Source organism: Rhincodon typus, chromosome 18, assembly GCF_021869965.1.
Source record: "Rhincodon typus isolate 14 chromosome 18, sRhiTyp1.1, whole genome shotgun sequence".
NCBI lineage: Eukaryota > Metazoa > Chordata > Chondrichthyes > Orectolobiformes > Rhincodontidae > Rhincodon > Rhincodon typus.
The window spans coordinates 11,030,143-11,039,170 of record NC_063349.1 but is presented as its reverse complement, the minus strand read 5'-3'; positions in this window follow the sequence as shown (position 1 = coordinate 11,039,170).

Here is a 9,028-nt window from a genome sequence, read left to right as displayed (position 1 = left end):
ACACCACTCAATATTCAACCCCACTGGGCCTAATATTAGGCAGGGGATATAACAGGCAGTTTGTGCAATACTGACTCACTTTCACTTTGATTACAATGCAAGATCAATTTGTACTCTTATTGTGTGCCTTGGGATTGTAACATTACATGCCCATTGAATACATTTGACTAAAGTGGCAGGTAGAATTTTTAGGTGTATACCAATGCTGCAATCAGGTTTCCAGATAGTTAAAACAACTTACAAACCATCCTTCTTATAATCTCCAGGTCTGATTGGCCACACTGAGATCCTCTGTAATGCCTGAAACTCTGAGACTGCCTCCATCTTAAAGTTTCTAAACTCAAGTATTCTGTATCTGTCTCCTTTTTATTCTGAGTTCCACATCCATAAACTGTATTTGAAAATTTTAATACCCTTTGAAGTTGATAGACAGTTAACTCTACATTTTAGATCGTTTTACTTGACAGGTTTCCAACTTGGAGGTTATGGCAGCAGTCTGTTCGCTTTTCTGAGTTAAACCCTCAGTCAACTTCCCTCTGCCTCCATTTCTAAAGAGTTGGCCCCATTAAATATTCACTTTTTTTGTTCTGATGCTAAGGATTCAGGATGCTGAGATGAAGTATAATAAAACACATTGAGATCTTGCACTATTTTAGCACTACTTAAATAAAGTAAAATAAAACTATGACAGTGATGGCTACTGACCATTTGGTGGACCTGAGATGTTTGTTGTACAGGCTTAAATAAACAAGTTCATTACTTTGACGACAAAGTCCTAGGGCATCCATTGTTTATCAGAAACCATGATACAGGCAAGTCATCTACTTGCTAACTTTGCACTGTTTTTCCAATTTAATGGCAACAAACACAAACACACAGATTATAAACTGAGTGAATCAAGAACTATATGACCATCAAAAGACAGAATGGTCCATTTCTTTGAGTTGGTAATATCATGCTACAATTGAATGTTGATAAAATATGTAAGCAACTTCTGATTGTACAAGAATATTCTGGAAGATGCAAAAGGAATACTAGCAAATGAGATTCTACAGGGCTTTATTATTTAGGATTATGTAAGCAGTATGGGAAAAGGCAGGAGAAATCATAATGCTTCCTTAGAGAGCCAGTTTGGATAAGATGGGCCAAATGGCCTCTTGCTGCACCAGAACAATTCTCTGATTCTTTGCATGTTTCTTGTTTTTTTTTTTGAAAGCCTTGCTCTACATCAAATTTTAAGTGTTTAAATGTAGGAAAAAAATGAAAACAATGCTGATAGATCTCCTGATTCAGGCAATTTAACCTAAGCATCAAAAAACATTTCCTTTGCTTTGTTCAGAGTTTTCAGCATTGAAAGAACTAAGCACGAAAGTTGCTCAGAAACTGACCTAATCACCGTTTAGTGAGCAAGTTTCTTTTTAAATTTTAGATACTGAAATTTTCCATTGACCAAAAATGATAAATATGAAATAACTCCATTTGTTCAGGGCCTCACCCTGGTATTGGCAGGCCTACAGTGACAGTTATATGAAAAAAATCCTTGATTTATTATAGAAATGATTTTTGCTTTATAACAAGTCCTTGAAATAATGTTATAATACGTCACAAGAAAATTATGAAAGTGCAACCTGAGTAAGAATTTTTTTGAGGAAAGGAACTTGGGATACGCAGTAATATTACAATCAAATCCTGTTAACTGGGCTTTCTATTGGAAATAATGTTCTTTCTTCCCAAGAAAGCGCTCAGTCTTGGGGAGGGCATATCAGAGTACTGACCTGTGCCATAAAAAACATCACTAACTTGTCCAAGCAAGTGGCTAAATATGTTATCAGGAAGGAGGCCAACTGAATGAGGCATACCTTTGGAACTGAACTCATGCCCACTTGTTAAGAGTCAGGTATCTTGCCACCTAGAAACATTGGCCCAGATTTTGCAGCAAGGTTTTGGTGAGCCATCAGAGTTTCCAGTTGTTAACTTGATACATTCAGGTGGATTTTTTTTTTTGTTATTGAATTCTATGAAAGGTTATCATTTCTGAAATAATTCAGAATAATTTGATGTGCTATTTTTATGTATAAAAATGGTGTAGTTCAAATTTAAAAGCTGTTTCAGCTGGTAAATTGTGAATTAGATATGTGTTGGCCTCTTGCAATTGCTAAATAAATTCTGCATTGTTAACGACTAATGCGTATGATTGTCTTTACATTGATATTTTATTAAAGAAAGCAATTATTTGTTCATTGTCAGTAATTGAAGACCATGTGTTGTGTGTGAAAGTGTCTTTCTTCCCAACTGTTGCTCAGAAGTAGCACTCTTGCTCGTAAATCAGAAGTTGTTAGATTGAAAACGCACTTCAGAACATATAATCAAGCTTTCAAACATCAGAGGAGTCAAGAAGGGGTATTGCACTGTCAGATGTGCCATCTGTTCATAAGACATTAGACCCAGATGTGAAAGATCCAATGATACCATTTGAGGAAAATAAGGGAATTCCTCCCACATTGTGTCTGGACCAAAAGACAGATTATCTGGTCATTTGCCTTCCTGCTGACAGTGGGAAATGGTGTGCAAATTTGCTGTTGTTTCCCTATATCTACAATTGTGACAAAAAATATTGGTTATAAGCATCATAGAATCACTACAGTGTGGAAGCAGGCCAATTGGTCCACATTCACCTTCCAAAGAGCATCCCACCCAGACCCATTCCCTCTACCGTATCCCTGTAACCCCTTATTTCCCATGGCTAATCCACCTAGTCTGCACATTCCTGGACACTATGGGCAATTTAGCATGGTCAATTGATCTAACCTGTACATTTTTGAACTGTGGAAGGAAACCTGAGCACCTGGAGGAAGCCCATGGAGGCATGGGGAGAACATGCAAACACAGACAGTCACCTAAGGCTGGAATCAAATTGGGGTCCCTAGCTCTGTGAGGCAACAGTGCTAATTAATGAGCCACTGTGCCCACCCCAAAACCTTTGGGCTACCCTGAGATTGTGAAATCCATTAACAAGCTAATAATTTGCTATTATATAAAGAGGCTGGGATTATTATTTTATAATCATAGAATCCCTACAATGTGGAAACTGGACCTTCAGCCCAACAAGTCCACACTGACCCTCAGAGCATCCCACCCAGACCCGTCCCCCATAACCCAAATAATCTACACATCCCTCAACACTACATGCAATTGTCGTAAGGCCAATTGACCTAGCCTGCACATTTTTGGACTGTGAGAGGAAACTGGAGCACGGGAGGAAACCCGCATAGTCACAGGATGAATGTGCAAACTCCACACAGACAGTCGCCCAAGGCTGGAATTGAACCCAGGTTCCTGGTGCTGTGAGACAGCAGTGCTAACCACTGAGTCACCATGCCACCCACTACCCTCTAGAATATCACACAACTATCTCAACATTTGAGCATATGGTCACATAGTAGTTGTATGGGCTTGGATTCATAATCTAGAGACATGAGTTCAAATCTCAACAGCCAGGGAATTTAAATTCTCGTAATCAAGTAAAACTGGGACGCAAACTTAATTTTAAGGATGCCACAACTGATTGTTGTAAAAACTCAACTGTTTTACAAATATTCTTTTATGGGGAAAAAATCTGCTTTGGTCTTTGAGCTACATGGTGGCCAGACCTGGCAAGAACAGCAATTTAGTTGCCTCTCAACTGCCTAGTGAAATAACAAACTAGTCGGCTCAGTCGTAGGCAGGTCACAGGAAGTACTGGCACTCACATCCTGTGAAAGCATTAAAAATAAAATGAGTTCAACTAGAAAGACTCAAATCCTGCTTCATACTTTTATTTAGATTACCTGACACTAGAGTCAGAAGCAAAGTTAACATTTTGACTCTGTGATCTTTCATTGGAACTGCAATTGAGCATGATGGAAAGAATGAAGAGAGGTCGTACAGAGAAGGATAAGCTGCTGGAAGAGGGAGGAAAAAGAGAGGAGAAAGGGATCATATTTGCTGATTATCTTTAAAGAGCAATTATCTTACATCAGCTCAGTGACAACCATTGTTTGAGAGCATTTCCTTCATCAAAGAGGCTATGACAAAAATATGCTAATTGCTGCAATTACGTGTAACCTCAAGGCAGGGCAAGAACTGTATTGCCTGTGGTTGTCAAAATGAGCATTGCTGGGAGAATTTATTTCTTCAAGCCATCTGTTGGAAATATGAGCAACATTTTGCAGTCCAATGCTGCATAAGGGAGTTTTGAGGTTGACTGTGGAGACAGAGATGGGTTAATCTTGTCTGTATTGATAGAAACATCACTTTCTGTGAACCCATTAAACTTGACCATTCACCTGAACCAGACCCAAAACATTAACTCTGATTTCTGTTTACAGATGCCGCTAGACCTGCTGAGCTTTTCCAGCAACTTTCGTTTTTGTTTCTGCTTTCCAGCATCCACAGTTCTTTCGGTTTTTATACCATTTTAAACACTGTTTGGGGGAGCAGCTGTAGCCAGAACAGTGGCACCACAACTTGCTCTGTTGTTCAGCAGGACAGGTCAAAGTGTAGGCAAACAGTGATAGTTCAGAACTCAATAGTTAGAGGTGCAGAGAGGTGTTTCTGTGGCCGCAAACGAGACTACAGGATGGTGTGTTGCCTCCCTGACGCCAGGGTCAAGGATGTCCCTGAATATGCAGTGAAGGGGACATACAACAGTCAGAGGCCAGGGTACACATTGGTACCGATGACATAGGAAGGAAGAGTGCCGAGGTCCTGCAAGGAGAGTTCAGGGAGCTAGGCCTTAAATTGAAATGCAGGACCTCCAGTGTTGTAATCTCAGGATTATTTCCCATGCCATATGGTAGCAAGGCAAGGAACAGGAAGATAGTTTAACACATGGCTGAAGAGCTGGTGCAGAGAGGAGGGTTTCAGATTTTTGGATCATCGGCACCTCTTCCAAGACAAGTGGGATCTTTACAAAAAGGACGGATTGCATCTTAACTGAAGGGCATCAGCATTCTGGCGGGGAGGTTTACTACTGTAACAAAGGTGGATTTAAACTAATAAGGCAGGGGAGTGGGAACCAAAGCAGTAGGTCAGAATGTGAGCAGAAGGTAGAGGTTAATAGGATAAACAGGCAGGGTCAGTCTAACTACCATGGTGAGGGGATGAATCATAAAAGATCAAAGTGTGAATTGAAAGTTGGAGTAGATGATAGAGATGAGGCTCAGTGTTATCAGTGATGAATAAGGATGGAGAGTGTGGAAAGTGTAGTGCCGAAGAAAATATTGCAAGAGAAAGACAAATCTGTGGAATTTATTTAAAAACCTTGTACCTAATTGCATGCAGTATTTGGAATAAAGTTGATGAGCTGACAGCACAAACAGAGACAAATGGGTACAACTTGGCAGGGATGACTGAAACCTGGTTACAGGAGGATCAGGACTGGGAGTTAAATATCCAAGGGTACTCAGTATTCCGAATGGATAGACAAGAAGGAGCAGCAGATGGTGTTGCTTCATTGGTTAAGGATGACATCAAGACTGTATTAAGAAGTGATATTGGCACGAGAATCAAAACGTTGAATCAGTCTGGTTGGAAATAAAAAGAAAGCGAAGAAACTCCTTTCTAGGAGTAATTTACAGGCCCCCGAACAGTACTTACGAAGTAGGGCATAATATAAACCAGGAAATAATGAGGGTTTGCGAGAAGGGCACAATTGTAATTATGGGTGATTTTAAACATGCATATTGATTGCATTAATCAACTCAGCAAAGGCAGCCTGAAGGAATGATTCATAATGTATGAGGGATTGTTTCTTGCAACAATATATAATAGAGCCAACCAGACAACTGGCTACTTGAAAGTTGGTATTACGTAATAAGGAAGGATTGATAAATGGTCTTGTAGTTAAACATCCTTTTGGAAGGAGTGTCCACAACACGCAAGAGTTCCAAATTCCGATTGAAAGAGAGAAGACAGATTAACATACAAGAGTTTTAGCGTTGGGCAAAGATAATTATACAGGCCTGAGGAAGGAGTTGACCCAAGTGGACTAGGCAAAAATATTAAAGGGCAGGACAATTGAAGAACAGTGGTAAATGCTTAGGGAGATACTGAATACCTCTCAGTTCCTGAGAGGAAGAGGAATTGTAAAAAGGTGAAAAATCATCCATGGCTTAACAAGGAAGTCAAGGATAGCATAAAGGCAAAAACTGAAGCATATCATACTGCAAAAGTTAGTGGCACTCTGGAGGATTGGGAGAAATTTAATCATCAGCAAAGGGTTACTAAAAACAAAATCATAAGAGCAAAGATCAACTACAAAAGGAAACTAGTAGAAAACATAAGCACTGGTACCAAAAGCTTCTTTAAGTATGTAAAAAGGAAGAAAATAATGAAAGTAAATGTTGGCCCTTCAGAGGACGAAAATGACAAGGCAATATTGGGAAACTCCGAAATGGCAGAGGCACTAAACGAATATTTTGTCTCTATTTTCACAGTGGAAGATAATAATTTCTTCCCAAAAACTGCAGTTTCTACACAGGAAGTTGGTGAAATTACAATAATTAGGGAGAAGTTATTGAGTGAACAGATGGGATTAAAGGCAGATAAGTCCCCAGGGCCTGATGGCCTACACCCTAGGTATTAAAGGAGGTTGCAGCAGAGTTGACGAGTGCATTAGTTATGATATTCCAAAATTCCCTGAGTTCTAGAAAGGTACCTGTGGATTTGGAGCCATGCTAATGTGACACCCTTATTCAAAAAGGGAGATAGGCAAAAAATATGAAACTATAGACCAGTTATTTTGACATCTGTAGAGGGGGCATTGCAAGAGTCAATTGTAAAGGAGGAGATAACTGAAGACTTGGAAAAACAAAGCTCAATTCACCAGTGTCAGCACGGCTGCACAAAGGGCAAGTCGTGCTGATAAACTTGCTGGAGTTCTTTGAGGATTTAACCGGCAAGGTGGATATTGGGGATCTGTTGGATGTGGTATATCTAGATTTCCAGAAGGCATTTGACATTATGCCACATAAAAGACTGATCCAGAAGGTTACATCCCAGGAGGTTAAGGGTAGAATATTGGCTTGGATAGAGGGTTGGCTGACTGACAGAAAGCAGAGGGTCAGGATAAATGGGTCCGTCTCTGGATGGCGAACTGTAACTAGCGGGGTGCCACAGGGTTTGGTTCTAGGACCTCAACTATTTACAATCTATATTAGGGATCTGCAAAAGCAGGGACAGAGTGTAACATAGCAAAATCCACAGGTTATACTAAAATAGGTGGGAAAGCAGGCAGTGATGAGGAGAGAAAGAGTTTACAAATGGATATTGATAGGCTAGGAGAATGGGCCAGAATCTGGCAGATGGAATTTAATGTGGATAAGTGCAAAGGTGTCCATTTTGGCTGTGGCAAATTATTGTTTAAATGGGAAGCTGATACCAAGTGCATCAGTGCAGAGGGATCTGGGCACCAGAGTGAGGTTAGATCTGGTGGAGCTGGAGCCTGGGGTCCACAAGGATATTGTCTTTACTATTCTCTGCATATGTTATGTTCAATAAATCCTGTTGCTGTTCACTCACAATAAAGTGGATCTCATTTTTGTAACTTGCACCTTAAGCAAATGAACTAGGTATTTGAACTGGACAAACATTCAATCTTAGAACGTTGCCTTTCGAAGTTTATGCCAATATTCATACTCCACATAGGCTTCCACCAATCCTATTTTGTTGAATCTAGTCATCATATCTTTCTATTCCTTTCTTAATTCCAGGGCATTTACTTTGTTGGAATCATAGTAAAAACTCTTTGCTTTGATTCACTTAAATCCTAAAACTATGCTTGCTATGGTCATCAGAAGCTGGACTCAACATCTGCAGGTCGCAGAGCGAGGGGAACAGTTGGACAGACAAAGCAGTAGATGATGATCTGGCTGGAAGAGTGAACAGTTGTTAATGGAGACTGTTAGTGGCTAACAATAGGTCGTGTGTAATGGCAGACTATGTGATAACAAGGCCTAGTGTGTGGGGAAGGGGACTGGGACATGGGAGACTTCAGGCCCTAAAATGATTGCACTTGATATTGAGTCCGGAGGACTGCAGGGTCCCCAAGTGGAAAATGAGGTGTTGTTCTTCCAGCTTGCACTTAGCTTCGCTGGAGCACTGCGGCAAGGCAGACACAGAAATGTTGGCCAGGGAGTAGGGTGGTGTATTAAAGTGGCAGGCAACTGGAAGCTCTGGATCCTTTTTACGGGCAGAACGTAGGTGTTCTGTGAAGCAGTCACCCAGTCTACCCTTTTCTCCCCCAATGTACAGGAGACCACATTGTGAGCAGGAAATGCAGTAGACTAGATTCTGGGAAGTGCAGGTGAAGTGTTGCTTCACCTGGAAGGTATGTTTGGGCCCTTGGTTACTGAGGAGGAAGGAGGTAAATGGGCAGGTGTTACACCTTTGACAATTGCAAGGGAAGGTGCTGTGAGGCTGTGGGGGTGTGTTGGGACTGAAGGAAGAGTGGACCAGGATGTCCCGGAGGGAACGGTCCCCGCGGAAGGCAGACAAGGGAAGGGAGGGCAGTATGTGTCTGGTGGTGGCATCTTGCTGGAGCTGGTGGGAATGGTGGCCGATGATCTTCTGGATGTGGATGCTGGTGGGATGGTAGGTAAGGGCAAAGGGAACCCTATCTGCATTGTGGGAAGGAAGAGACGGTGGTGGGGGCAGGAGTGCGGAAGATGGGTCGGATATGGTTGAGAGCTCTGTCAATAACGTGCTAGGGTATCCTTGGTGGAGGAAGAAGGTGGACATTTCAGATGCTCCTTTGTCGAAGGTGGCCTCATCCAAACATATGCGATGGACACGGAGGAAGTGAAAGGATGGAATGGAGTGTTTACAGGAAGTGAGGTGCAAGGATGTATAGTGCACGTAGCTGCGGCAGTCAGTGGGTTTATAGTGGATTTTAGTGGCCAGTTTATCCCCACAAAGTCTGTTATGTGGTATTTTATCAAATCCCTTTTGAAAATTCAAACACACAACATTAACTGCACCACTCTCATCA